At 45.2% G+C, this 12,155-nt stretch overlaps 1 long non-coding RNA gene across 2 annotated transcripts in view; it reads left to right on the forward strand.

The window, feature by feature from the left end:
- Nucleotides 1–12,155, forward strand: part of LOC139247118 (uncharacterized) — a 148,016-nt gene that overhangs the window by 71,503 nt on the left and 64,358 nt on the right. For both annotated transcript variants that reach the window (XR_011590826.1, XR_011590829.1), the window contains exons 2-3: nucleotides 1,620–1,768; nucleotides 4,763–4,913. This is a non-coding gene — a long non-coding RNA (uncharacterized lncRNA). The remainder of the gene's footprint in view (nucleotides 1–1,619; nucleotides 1,769–4,762; nucleotides 4,914–12,155) is intronic.

Here is a 12,155-nt window from a genome sequence, read left to right on the forward strand (position 1 = left end):
CATCTTCATTGCCATTGTTATATTTTTAGTAACTCAGAAACATACACAGCCTTAAGATGGCAAAACATACCGGAACTCACCAGAGTCAGGTGACCTGTTCCCTTTATTATAAACAGCACTGGCTGCAGTGCCACAGGAGTCCACAGGTGGAGCTATATATATAAAACAGGCATAGTGGCAGAAAATGCAAGGACATTGAGGTCCAAGATGTCTTCCCTTTGACCCTGCTATCTTTGGCGGTGTCAGCGGCAGAGGTGATCGACAGGCAGACTCCAGCATTTATGGCCAAATCAATGGCCTGTGGATTTTCAGCCTTTCAAGGAAACAACTTCTAACTTTTGTCAATTTATCCCAGCCAAAAGAATTGTCTGCATGATACAGGTCCTGAAATGCATGTCTGCAGCTCTGCCTTTCTCTGTAAATGAATTCTGTTCCCCCTGGCCAAAAAGCGAATTTAAATCTCACTATGAAATGTGAGATTATTTGTAGTTGTGCAATTTGACAAAGTTCAGACAGCTAAACTTTTTTATATTTGGTCTCAATTATTTTAAGGGGATTTTTCCTTTAATGATGAAATGGAAGTTTTCTTTGAGCCACATTTTATTTTGTTACTGAGGTATGGGCCATTTTGATCTGTTTTGTGATGTGCTCAAGATTCAATGAAAGGCTATTTCCAAAGCCCTTTTCATTATTTATCAGAGTGAATTTGAAACCAGTCTACCTTTATATTTTGTTTTTTGACTTGCTAGATTATTTTGTTTTTTTCTTCTTTTTTTCCTCTCTAAATCTCCTTACACCAAGCTCCTTTGCTAAGCAAGGAATCACTTCTTCGCTATTGCTGATATGTACTAACTGACTGCAGCAATGGTTTGCTGTCAGTCTAATAACAGCAAAGGTAATACAATAGGGACAATATTTAGACTAGTCTCATCCAGGTAGACAACTGCCTGGAGGCTCTGCTTCAGATTATCGTTCGGCTTGGAACAGTTTAGGCAAGTCAATATTTTCCTTCTCTTTAATGCCTGGGTGATAAATTAAGGAAAATAAGATGGGGATGCATAACCCTGGCAGCGCCTCTGGGAATTTTCACACCCTTCAGCATGGATCTTGTTGTCTGTCTATTGAAAGCCACACAGCATTTAAATGACTGCTCGGGAAGGTGAGGCCAAATAAACTGACATGTATCTCTGCCTGCTGCCTCAAGTGTCGTAGAGCCCAGGGACCATCAGAGGAGGGGTGGTGGGACTTGTCAGATAAGCAGTGGGCAACCCATTGATGGCCATGTTGGAGGGAGAGAGCTTGGTAACAGCCACCTCATTCATGCTTTGCCTTTTCCAAAAGTTAATTAAAAAGTCTTCATGGAGCTTCAGCCCCTTTTAAAATGGGCACTTCCTCCTAATCGTGCTGCAGTGCAATAAATTTTGCTGCCTGGCATTTGCAGGATTTCTCCATGTCGTGGGGATCCTGCTGGGAACTTGCCATAAATTTTAATCAGCTCTTTGACAATTGGAGTCAAGGCAAGGTCAGGACCACGGGTAGAAGTCCTGCCCTGATTCATTTCCAGGGGTGAACCCGCCTCAGAGGAAAATCCAACCCAATTGTCTCTCCATCTTTTCCAGGATCTCATGACTGCGGAGCCCTACTATTCGACAACCGAAAGGCTTTTAAACCTCAAGTTTAGAGTCACTTAATCACGTCATCTTCGCTCCTTTTCTTTTCAACCATGGTGTTGTCCTGCACAAGGCACATCCATCCTTTTGTCTCCATGGTGAGTTGTACAGAGCTTTGGGTGCCACATATTAATCCATGTTCTCATTAACTGACATATGTGAATGGTTATTTTGGCACCATTTGTTAGCACAGCAGTCAGCAATGAAATGATTGCCAAATGAAAATTCTTAGGCTTTAGCCTGCCTCTGTCTAACAATATTTCTTCAGTCTGTCTGCACAATATACATTACCAATTTGGCTACTAATGTACAGTTGCAGTTATTGTGTAGCTTGTGTCACCATTTTTTAAGACAACCTGAATACATTGTAAGTCTCAACTGTTTTGATTGCTTTAAGCATTTATTTAGCTCTCATCTTGTATACTGCCGCTGGAGCATACTGCTTTGCCTTGGCTATTGCAGCTCAGATCAATACAGGAGCCTGCCAAGTCAAAGTTAGATTTGGTGAAATTTCAAACAGCAACACTTGCTTAGTTGGCCATAATTAAAAAGATAAAGAATTCAATGGATTAAGGTTGATTCATAATCAGTGCATGGTTGTTTTATGTTATTTGTTATTGAACAAAATTGCTCACCTGGATTTTAAAGCATTAAAAAAGGAGGCGGGCAAATTTATGGAGTCAGGCACTGAACAGCAACAACTTGCATTTATATAGCGCCTGGAACATAGTATAATGTCCCAAGGTGCTCCACAGGAGTGTTATCAGACAAAATTTGAGACCAAGCCACATGAGGTATCAGGACAGATAATGCAGACAAAAGCTTGGTCAAAGATGTAGGTTTTAAGGAGTGTCTTAAAGGAAGAGAGAGAGGGAGAGAGGTGGAGAGGTTTATGGAGGGAAATCCAAAGCTTAGGCCTACACACCTGAAGACACGGCCACCAATGGTGGGATTAAGGAAATCAGGGATGCTCAAGAGGCTAGAATTGGAGGAATGCAGAGCTCTTGGCGGGTTGTAGGGCTCGAGGATGTTACAGAGATAGGGAGAGTCGAGGCCATGGAGGGATTTGAAAAAAAGTAAGAGAATTTTAAATTTGAGGCATGCTGGACTGATAGCTAATGTAGGTCAGCAAGCACAGGAGGGATTGGTGAAAACGACTTCATAGAAATCATAGAATTGGCCCATCATGTCCATGCCGGCTGTCCAAGAGCTATCCAGCCTAATCCCAGATTCCAGCTCTTGGTCCGTAGTCTTGTAGGTTACGGCACTTTAAGTGCACATCCAAGTATCTTTTAAATGTAGTGAGCGTTTCTGCCTCTACCATGTTTTCAGGCAGTGAGTTCCAGACCTCCACCATCCTCTGGAAGAAGAAATTTCCCCTCATATCTCCTCTAAACCTCCCCCCAATTATGCCCTCTGGTTGTTAACCCCTCTTTCAAGGGAAAAAGGTCCTTACTATCCACTCTATCCAGGCCCCTCATAATTTTATACACCTCAATCAGGTCTCCCTTTAGCCTCGCCTGTTCCAAAGAAAACAGACCCAGCATCTCCAATCTTTCCTCATAGCCAAAATTCTCCAGTCCAGGCAACATTCTTGTAAATCTCCTCTGCACCCTTTCCAGTGCAATCACATATTTCCTGTAATGTGGTGACCAGAACTGCACACAGTACTCTAGCTGTGGTCTAGCTAGTGTTTTATACAGTTCAAGCATAACCTCCTTGCTCTTGTAATCTATGCCTCGACTTATAAAGGCAATTATTCTATATGCCTTCCGGGATCTGTGAACCTGCACTCCAAGGTCCCTTTGTTCCACTACACTTTTCAGTGTCATATCATTTAATGTTTATTCCCTTGCCTTGTTAGACCTCCCCAAATTCATTACCTCAAACTTACCCGGATTGAATTCCATTTGCCATTGTTCTGCCCACCTGACTAGTACATTGATATCTTCCTGCAATCCTCAGCTTTCTTCTTCATTATCAACCACACAGCCTATTTTAGTGTCATCTGCAAACTTCTTAATCATACCCTCAACATTTAGGTCCAAGGGCTAGACTTCCCAATTTTGGGCAAATCGCCGAAAAATGGGCATTATTTCCAGTGTGGGCGGTAAATATGGGTTTTGAAATCGCCAGATTATCGCCCATTTTCAAAACCCTAACTTTCCATTTTTTAAAATGGGCATTACCGCGAGCGAACTGAAATGGGCATTAGCGTTAATTTTTTTTGACCTTCTGCCGTAAAGTGTCGGCGTCCATAGCAACGGCATGGCAATGGTCGTTTCCCACATTTCCAGAGGTCAGGGGTCATCATTACATGCGCAGAAGAGGAAACAGAGAGAGAGGGAGCAGAGAGGAACTGAAAGCATGTGTGGGTGTGATGTCTGCTTGTTTGACTGTTTTGGGAGGTAGGAGGGAGATTTTCAACCAGCAGAAAGAATTCTGAGCAAAAATTAAGTTGTTCTCACCGATATATTTGTGGAAATTTGGTTGTTACAATGGAAGGGATAGAGGAGGTGACACAGCACGCTGTGGAGACTGATGCTAGTGAAAGCAGTGAGCTGGGAGAGGAACAATTGGGAGGATGTAAAAGAGCGAGGAGGTTCTCAGATGAGGCAAATGCCTCCCTCATGCAGGAGGTCGAGTCATGCTGGGGTCAATTGACCAGGGAGGGCATGGGAAGCCCATCCCAAAGGCCTACCAGAAGATATGAGCCAAGATAGCCGAGATGGTCTCGTCACCCACTAATGAGGTGCGTGAGGGCAACCAGTGCCGCAAGCGCTGGAATGACCTTGTCGGTTCCGCCAGAGTATTACATTTATTTACATATACTTATATATTTATATAATTTGATTTGTAAGTGTAATGAGTGATTAAAATCAGATGTGATGTCTTGCACTTATACTGGGAATGTTGTACTCAAAGTCTGCGTTCACAGTGTACGTCTTTAGGTAAAGAATGATAAGTTTCATAATAATCATGATTACATCTGTCGGTTATGTGTTGTATCAGTTTCTATGACAGTACCTAACAATGATATCACGCAATGACCTCATGCCATGTCGTGCTGTTGTTACCTTTTACAAAAGAAGCTTTCCAAGAATAGGGCCGAGCAGAGGCCAATGGGTGGCGGGCCACCAGTCATCAGCGAGCTGACAGACATCGAGGAGCGAATGCTGACAAGAGTGGGGAGCCACCCCAGGTCGGCCACACATGCAGCTGCAGAACCTGATGTGAAGCCACGTGAGTAAACTATACACCATTGCCCACTCATATCCGACCAATAATTTATGACAGATGATTGATAAAAGTGTTCTCTAAGTAAGGATGGCCTCATGAGATTCATTGCAATGCAGAATTTGTTGATGGTCATGAAATGTGTGTCTGTGATTATTTTGATAGCAGTGGTGCTTTTGTAATGCCTATGCTGTGTGTAGTGCAGGAATCCCTTGTGACCCTAGCATCCCTGTCTCCTCTAATAACCTCAGTTATGTTTTGCGGCTCAGCCAGAAGTGCGGCCCCAGACAACACCACCGAGGCCAGAAGTGGAGGCGTGGGGCCGGACTCGCCGGACAATCGGACATCTGCTGCTGAGGAGCACCGATTCTCCTCCCCCTGCATTTGCTGGGTCTGTTCTCCATGGATGAGAATATGGACTTTGAGGAGACTGCATCACCAGGCTTCAGAAGGCATTCGACCCCAAGGCCATCTAGTGCTCCTGCGGTCATTCCCACCTCCACAGTGGAGGTACCGGGCCTAAGCACCTTGCCAGAGGGCACCCGAGGTATCTCCAGGACGGCACCAACCAAACGGAGGTTGGTTAGATGTGGCAGGTCTGCTCCATGAGCGGCAGATCTGAGCGGGGACATGGTAGACTTGTCCAGGAGGAGCGTTGACATAGGTCAGCAGATCCTACAGACAATGGGGGGGCATATCCCACTAGCTGGCCAGCATGTCCGCCACCATGACTGAGTACGTGCCGTGGTTGGCGGAGGCCCTGGAGGTGATAGCCAGGAACACTGATGGCAGAGGGCTCCCAGTGGTACCGGAGCGTGGCACTGCACCCCAAGGTGCTGCACCCCCATTGCCAACGACACATGAGAGCCAGGAGGAAGATCTTGCTTCTGGCTCGGAGCATGTTCCCACCTTGGGACCGTCCTCTCCCGTATCCATCCAAGCACCGGTTCTGCAGTCATCCCCCCCCAATGAAGCAGCGCCTGAGAAGCTCCTCGGCCAGGTGGCTTGGAGTCAGGAGGGGAAGGGAAAGGGATAGAGGTGGGGAGGAGAAGCGGAGTGGGGAAGGAAAGTGAGGTGCATGGCCGCAGGTGTTGTCTTGGTCATATTTTTATGTTGTTGCCGCTATTTTGTTGGGAGGTTTGGGGGAAGTGGGGAGGGGGCTACCCTGTTGTTTTGCATTTGTGTTCTATGGTGTTGGAAATGTTGACCATTTGATTGATCTAAATGTTATAAATTTGTTGTGGGGTGGGGTGGGGTGTTATAATTATGATTTCATACAAATATTCTCATTAAATGTTTTTTATTTAACATAACCTTGTTGCGCTCCGGTGATGCCTTAACATGTAAGGGTATAATTACATTTAACATGAATCGACTTAAACTTTAACTGTTACCAAGGTGATGCACACCATTGATGTATGAGCTGCAGCTTTGTAAATACCAACAACGCTCTTTCAAGCAAAGCGCTCATTTATGAGCTGCTGACATAAGAGTCTTTCAGCTATGTAGCCACCTGTGGTCTAGAAGGGGGCGGGGGCATGGTTTCAGTGTCAGCCTGAGTGTCTGGCCTGAGGTCAGCGTCCACCTCCTCATCCTCCTCTTCCTCTCTCTCCTGAGGTGGACCGTCAGTCCCTTCTGGTAATTCTTGTCCCCTCCTGATAGCCAAGTTGTGCAGGATGGAGCACACCACCACGAATTGAGCTACCTGCTCAGGGTGGTATTGTAGCTCGCCTCCTGAGTGGTCCAGGCATCTATAGTGCTGCATAAGCAACCCAATGGTTTTCTCGACGATATTGCGTGTGGCTCTGTGGCTCTTGTTGTATTGCTTCTTGGCTTCGGTATGGGTGTAACGCAGGGGGGGGTCATCAGCCAGGTGGCGAGGCCATATCCTTTGTCACCAAGCAACTAGCATTGACCTTGTGGTTGACTGGTAAACATGTCAGATATAGTGCTATCATGCTGGATGTTAGCATCATGGATGCTTCCCGGAAATTTGGCATTCACTGCCATAATTATTTGCTGGTGGTCGACAATGTGTTGTACATTCAAGGAGTGGAATCTCTTTCGGTTCCAAAAAACCTCTGCATCCTGATGGCGATCTGCGTACAGTCTATTGCTCCCTACACCTTGGAGAAGTTAGCAATTCAGTAGAATCCTAGAGCCCTCTCAGTCTGAGCTTCCGTGGTCATAGGGAAGCTGATAAAGTCCATGCTGCATGCGTAAAGGGCTTCAGTGACCTGTTGAATGCAGCAATGTGTGGCATGCTGAGATATAGCACAAATGTTGCCAGCTGAGGCCTGAATGGAACCCAACATGTAGAATGAAAGTGCTGCAGTGACCTTGACCTCGACGGAAAGTGCGGTCCTGATAATGCTGGCAGGCTGCAGATCTCCCCTGATGAGCTGGCATATCTCATTGATAACCTCTTTGTGGAAGTGCAGTCTCCCAAAGCAGGTGTTATCAGACAAGTTGAGGTAAGACCGCTTATCCCTGTAAGTGCGGGGGGGTGTAAGGTCTAGTCCTCCACATCAGGCTGGCATGTCTTAGATTGGGCACATAATACTGTTGAATATACCTTCTGCCATCTCTAGTCTGCAGCATGTGCGTGGTCATCAAGACAGGCTAAGAAATAACAGGCCTCATTCCAATAACTATCAGTATTATACCTACTGTTCACAAACAATAAATTTCCACACTAAGATACCTAAACCAAATTCCAAGCATCCACAGAATGATAAGATGTTTGTTCAGATGTTCACATCACCTTAAAAGGACTCCAGAGTACATCAAAACTCCCCAGAAGTTGAAGCAGCCTTTTAAATGAAGCGACCTGTGATGTAGAAAATGGGGTCTATACCGCTGTGATTATTTCAGGCGAGAGCAACTTTTTCACAGCGGTTTTTTCGTTGAGCGATATTTTCGGCGATATGTGTGCGAGGTGCCGAAAGTAACGCTCAGTGATATTTTGGGCGTTAGTTTCGTCAAATCTGATCTTTACGACAAAAAACAGTGGGCGGGCGGTATAATTAAATCTCGCCGTTAATTAAATGCCGAAAGTAACGCTGGCCGATATTACGGGCGTTGGTTTTGCCCATTCTGATCTTTCCGCCCCCAAAAAATGGGCGGGCGGTATTATTTTTTATTGGCATTAAGAACACGCCGAAAGTAACTCTCGGTGGTAAGTGACCAAGAAATGGGCGTTAGTTTCCATTTTATGGCTAAATGGGTGATGTATGGGCGTTATACTTTATTTCAGCGTTAAAATGGATGTTAAGTGGGCGGTATACATGCAAAAATAATGGAAAGTCTAGCCCCAAGTCATTGATATATACCACAAAAAGCAAGGACCCAGCACTGAGCCCTGTGGAACCCCACTAGATACAGCCTTCCAGTTGCAAAAACACCCATCAACCATTACCCTTTGCTTCCTGCCTCTGAGCCAATTTTGGATCCAACTTGTCACTTTGCCCTGGATCCCATGGGCTGTTACTTTCGTGATCAGTCTGTCATGTGGGACCTTATCAAAAGCTTTGCTAAAAACCATATGCACTACATCATACGCACTGCCCTCATCGACCCTCCTGCTTACCTCCTCGAAAAATTCAATCTAGTTAGTCAGATATGACCTTCCCTTGACACATCCATGCTGACTGTTCTTGATTAATCCGTGTCTTTCCATGACTTGGTGTGAGTTAGGATATGGGCAGCTGTATTTTTGGATGAACTGAAGATTACGGGGTGTGGAAGATGTGAGCCCAACTACATGCAGCAAAATGTATGAGAGCCACCTCGGGAACAGACACTATACAAATCTATGCATGTAATAACAATCTACAATGGATTCAGAAAATATATACTTGGATATAAATTCTTAAAAATTTAATTAACAAAAGAAAACTACGCTCTTGCTGTGCAAGTACATTTATATTGAGCTTTTGCCTTGATATTCTTGCTTGAGGATAACTGGCACAGTGAAGACCGAAAGTGCTTTTGTTTTTTTAATAATACACTGATGTGCATGGTTTGGCTACATGTTCAAATGAAAACCACTGCTGATATCCTGTGATTAGTGTGAATACACAAACCGCACATTGCTGAATTCAGTCTCTGTTGCAAAATCTTAAATATTCTCCACATAATAAATTCCTGAGCTCAGTTAGGGGGGAAAAAACAAATACAAGGTCAATTTTGGGTGAAGCTCGTCAGCCTGCTATCTCAGTGGGGGAATGATGCATGTTGATAGGGAGTTCAAGACGATCCAGGCTTTAGTAAGACCACACCTGGAGTACTGTGTACAGTTTTGGTCTCCTTACCTAAGGAAGGATATACTTGTCCCAGAGGGGGTGCAACAAAAGTTCACCAGATTGGTTCCTGCCGGACAGGTTGCACCTCAATAGAGCCGGGACCCATATCCTCGCGAGTGGGTTTGCTAGTGCTGCTGGGGAGAGTTTAAACTAGCTTGGCAGGGGGATGGGAACCTGAGAATAGATTCAGAAGGGAGAGAAGCAAAGCTGAAATTGGAAAGCAAAAAAGTAGAAAGTGAATTTGAAAAAAGAGGAAACAAGGACTAGAAAATAGACAAGTGAGTTTGGCAGTAATGGTATATACTGCCCCCCCGATCTGCGAGAGAACAACTCTGCAAGTCGGGAGATAAAAGAGCTGGAGCGGCGTACCACTTCAAACTTCCAGCGCGAGCTGCTCCAAGTGTGCGACGTTTTTGAGATGGGCGACTGGGTGACATCATCAAAACCCAGGTCACTGTTTTGGAGCATGGGCTGGAACATCAGCGGGGCCCAGGTACAGAGGAGTGGGAAGGTTGGGGTGGAAGAGCAGCGAATGTTTGTGGTGAGATGCGGTGAATGGTTATGGCGGAGGAGCGGTGAGAGATCGTGGCGGAGGTGCGACAGATGAGGGTATGGGGCCCAGAGGGCCCAGGGGCAGCACGGGCCAGCCCACACTGAGATATGTGTGCACACTAAGTCCGTGCAGCTGAGCAGGACTCCAGTCGTCATGGTTTACCCTTGCCATTGGATAAAGGCCGAGCTCTGTCATAGAAACATAGAAAATAGGTGCAGGAGTAGGCCATTCGGCCCTTCGCGTTTGCATCACCATTCACTAAGATCATGGCTCATCATTCCCTCAGTACCCCTTTCCTGCTTTCTCTCCATACCCCTTGATCCCTTTAGCCATAAGGGCCATATTTAACTCCCTCTTGAATATATCCAATTAACTGGCATCAACAACTCTCTGCGGCAGGGAATTCCATAAGTTAACAACTCTCTGAGTGAAGAAGTTTCTCCTCATCTCAGTCCTAAACCCCTTAACCTTAGACTATGTCCCCTGGTTCTGGACTTCCCCAACACCGGGAACATTCTTCCCACATCTAACGTGTCCAGTCCCGTCAGAATCTTACACGTTTCTATGAGATCCCCTCTCATCCTTCTAAACTCCAGTGTATAAATACCCAGTTGATCCAGTCTCTCCTCATATGTCAGTCCTGCCATCCCTGGAATCAGTTTGGTGAACCTTCGCTGCACTCCCTCAATAGCAAGAACGTCCTTCCTCAGATTAGGAGATCAAAACTGAACACAATATTCCAGGTGAGGACTCACCAAGGCCCTGTACAACTGCAGTAAGACCTCCCTGCTCCTATACTCAAATCCCCTAGCTATGAAGGCCAACATACCATTTGTCTTCTTCACCACCTGCTGTACCTGCATGCCAACTTTCAATGACTGATGAACCATGACACCCAGGTCTCGTTGCACCTCCCCTTTTCCTAACATGCCGCCATTCAAATAATATTCTGCCTTTGTGTTTTTGCCCCCAAAGTGGATAATCTCACATTTATCCACATTATGCTCATCTGCCATGCATTTGCCCACTCACTTAACCTGTCCAAGTCACCCTGCAGCCTCTTAGCGTCCTCCTCACAGCTCACACTGCCACCCAGTTTAGTGTCATCTGCAAACTTGGAGATATTACACTCAATTCCTTCATCTAAATCATTAACATATATTGTAATGAACTGGGGTGACAGCACTGAGCCTTGCGGCACTCCACTAGTCACTGCCTGCCATTCTGAAAAGGGCCCGTTTATCCCGACTCTCTGCTTCCTATCTGCCAACCAGTTCTCTATCCACATCAGTACATTACCCCCAATACTATGTGCTTTGATTTTCCACACCAATCTCTTGTTTGAAAGTCCAAATATACCACATCCACTGCTTCTCCCTTGTCCACTCTGCTAGTTACATCCTCAAAAAATTTCAGAAGATTTGTCAAGCATGATTTCCCTTTCATAAATCCATGCTGACTTGGACCGATCCTGTCACTGCTTTCCAAATGCGCTGCTATTTCATCCTTAATGATTGATTCCAATATTTTCCCCACTACTGATGTCAGGCTAACCGGTGTATAATTACCCATTTTCTCTCTCCCTCCTTTCTTAAAAAGTGGTGTTACATTAGCTACTTTCCAGTCCATAGGAACTGATCCAGAGTCGATAGACTGTTGGAAAATGATTACCAATGCATTCACAATTTCTAAGGCCACTTCCTTAAGTACTCTGGGATGCAGACTATCAGGCCACGGGGATTTATCGGCCTTCAATCCCATCAATTTCCCGAACACAATTTCCTGCCTAATAAGGATATCCTTCAGTTCCTCCTTCTCACTCGACCCTCAGTCCCCTGGTACATTCGGAAGATTATTTGTGTCTTCCTTTGTAAAGACAGAACCAAAGTATTTGTTCAATTGGTCTGCTATTTTTTTGTTCCCCATTATAAATTCACCTGAATCCAACTGCAAGGGACCTACGTTTGTCTTCACTAATCTTTTTCTCTTCACATATCTATAGAAGTTTTTGCAGTCAGTTTTTATGTTCCCGGCAAGCTTCCTCTTGTACTCTATTTCCCCTCTGTTAATTAAACCCTTAGTCCTCCTCTGCTGAATTCTAAATTTCTACCAGTCCTCAGGTTTGCTGCTTTTTCTGGCCAATTTATATGCCTCTTCCTTGGATTTATCACTATCCTTAATTTCCCTTGTTAGCCACGGTTGAGCCACCTTCCCCATTTTATTTTTACTCCAGACAGGGATGTACAATTGTTGAAGTTCATCCATACGATCTTTAAATGTTTGCCATTGCCTATCTACCATGAACCCATTAAGTATCACGCGCCAGTCTATTCTAGCCAAGTCACGTCTCATACCATCGAAGTTACCTTTCCCCAAGTTCAGGACCCTAGT

The sequence above is a fragment of the Pristiophorus japonicus genome, chromosome 2, assembly GCF_044704955.1.
Source record: "Pristiophorus japonicus isolate sPriJap1 chromosome 2, sPriJap1.hap1, whole genome shotgun sequence".
Taxonomy (NCBI): Eukaryota; Metazoa; Chordata; class Chondrichthyes; family Pristiophoridae; genus Pristiophorus; species Pristiophorus japonicus.